We start from the raw sequence: 2,606 nt of genomic DNA, 5'->3' as shown, positions 1-2,606 counted from the left end.
CACTCATGTATGAGTTCGCTTGATTCCAACCGTATTCAAAATGTAGCAAATGTGAAAATTTTATAGTATCGGGGGCGCTATTTTAATACAGTAATTGATACTTTGTCAAGCATAGTAGCTAAAAATATGAATTGTAGGGTCAAATCCTTTAAAATAAAGCAACCGTTGCCATTTACATACTAAAGGATACTATGCGATCAGGTTATTATGTACTGTAATTATACAAAATAGTAACCATTACTATGTGGTATAATATCAGTTACAATCTATTTCGTAATAACTGTTATACGAATGGTAGTGACTACTCCATGAACATGGTAAAGGTTACTAAGCGTATTACATAGTAGCCGTTACTACGCTTACGGAGTTTGGAGCATGAAAATAGCAAATCAGTCACTTGCTATATTTTTTTTTACTAACCATTACAATAAAATCTTCTCAGTATACCAAACGATTTCACATAACTCCCCGTTACAACAAGTGACTAAAAATACCTTGATTTGAATATTCCTGACGTAACTTTATCGTAACAAGAAATTGAGATTGAAGTATTGGTTCACACCGTAGCCACAATCGGAGCCACATTACCTTCCAAGACGTTAATTCCCGGTTTTAAACTGTGGCCCACCTGCACCTCGATTAGGCCTGTGTCCTTAATGAGTTATAAAAAAAAAAAGGAAAAACTATTTCTACGTATCAAACCATTTTCTCGGAGTGTGAAAAGAGTTATAGGTATGGACCGGGCCAAAGTGTCGATGATGAAAGCGTGTACCAATAACAGTTATATATCTTGCATCGAGCGATACACAGCATTCCAGTACTTATACGAAGTATATTGTATATACCAGCATGTAATCGTAAACGTCAAATTTGGATCGATTGGATCGAAGAAGGACTAATGCGGTGTCGAAGTCGATGTAAGAGTGACGCGAAGAAATAGACACGGAATTTATTTCCGGTTGAGTGACGTTCGAAATTGCTTTTTCCCCTTACACCTACATACATACCTGTGTATATAAATACATGTACATTTATATGTAAGTAATGCATGTACACACGCGTTTACGTGTAGGTATGATACCTACACACATACATATTCTCGTATAGCAGTAGCGGTTCAAGAGATTTTCTCCCAGGAATGAAAAATAAGGGACTTTGAAGGAGCGCGTGTCTCTCCGGTTTCCGGAATCCAGTTTGATCTCGCGGATTCCAGAGGACTGTATACCTACACTCGCCAGTACCTGCCAGAGCGTCGCGACGCCGTCCTGTCAACCTCCCGCAAGATATTTTTCCCGTATGGTACGTTGCCGTATCACCGGGTGTTCTATTCCAAATGATCCATTAGAATATTGCGAATGCTGAAGAAGGTAGTGGAAAAAAAAAGAACAGCGTCAAACAAGAGTTCAATTTTGTTGCATCCGATGCGCCACTTTCCAACTACATTACGACCATCGAAATTCCTAGCAGCTTAATCAACTTTTTTTTTCTCTCCAGGCTTACAACGAAGTAAAGTAACACCACTTCAAAGGGTGGCTCGACTTACAATCGAACTGGGTTCGTTACTTTGAGTCTTTTAATCAACTCGATAACGTAAATACTTCCGTTTCTCGTTTATTTCACGAAATTAACACACCGGTTCAAAATTATACACCCTGTATGTGCATGTTATACGTATATAAAATATATATCTGTGCAACTGTAGGTGCGAAACTGGGACGCTTCTTCCTCTCTTCGGCATTAAACACTGCAGTTCCTTCTACATCGACGATCAGTGTTGTTTTACCGGAAACTAAGCCCCGCGGTGTCTCAACGAAGCGTGGGAGCGGCGAACGAAGAAGGGAAGAAGAAAAACGAGGACAAAGGAAGGAAAAGGGAAAAGACAAGTCGCTGAGCACAGGGATTCATCCGTCACTGTCGATATGTCGGAAAGCCAAAAAGCCGCCTCACCGTGGAAAAAAAAGAAGGTGAAAACCCCGATGTATGTACATAAATGAAAAAACAACCATGACTCGATCAGTGTAACGGAAAAATTCAACCGAAGAAAGAAATAACCGTGAAAAATCAGGGTGAAACTACAAACGATACACTGGGGGCCGTTTCCACCTGTACCCGATAAGTCGTTTCGCCTTGTTGGATATTTTCTTTTTCACTGTTTTCGTTATTACTCCGATTGTATACGTATACCGATCAATCCAGAACAACGTTAAATGGAACTTCGAGCAAACGAATTAGAAACAAAAAACAAAAAAAAGAAACACGGTGTTACTTGTTAAATAGCAACGCCAAAAACAATTCCCGCATTTGATGCAAACTCTTTATTATTACACTTGCGTCTCGAAATGCAATTATATCCGTGCTGTGTCTTGACGCGGCTGCAGCAATTACTCTCCCCTCTCTCTCTCTCTCTCTCTATTTTCATTATCGTGTAATTACTTTATTTCTTCTTATCAGTTTATTTTTATTGTTATTTTATTTCTTATTTTATTAGTTATACATATTCTGTTCAATGTCTTATTATATTTATTGTATTTTTTGGTTCATTTTTTAATTTATTATTATTTAAACACGTTTCTATTGTTATATTTTATCAATCACTATAGTTTGTT

At 38.0% G+C, this 2,606-nt stretch overlaps 1 long non-coding RNA gene across 1 annotated transcript; it reads left to right on the top strand.

Moving 5' to 3' along the window:
- Window positions 1–1,109: 1,109 nt before the first annotated feature.
- Window positions 1,110–2,276, top strand: LOC124308907 (uncharacterized). The gene is made up of 3 exons (XR_006909140.1): window positions 1,110–1,299; window positions 1,495–1,590; window positions 1,703–2,276. It is a non-coding gene; the product is annotated as an uncharacterized LOC124308907 (long non-coding RNA).
- Window positions 2,277–2,606: the final 330 nt, after the last annotated feature.

The sequence above is a fragment of the Neodiprion virginianus genome, chromosome 7 (assembly GCF_021901495.1).
Source record: "Neodiprion virginianus isolate iyNeoVirg1 chromosome 7, iyNeoVirg1.1, whole genome shotgun sequence".
In the NCBI taxonomy this organism is placed as follows: Eukaryota; Metazoa; Arthropoda; class Insecta; order Hymenoptera; family Diprionidae; genus Neodiprion; species Neodiprion virginianus.
This window is presented reverse-complemented; position numbering and strand designations above follow the sequence as displayed.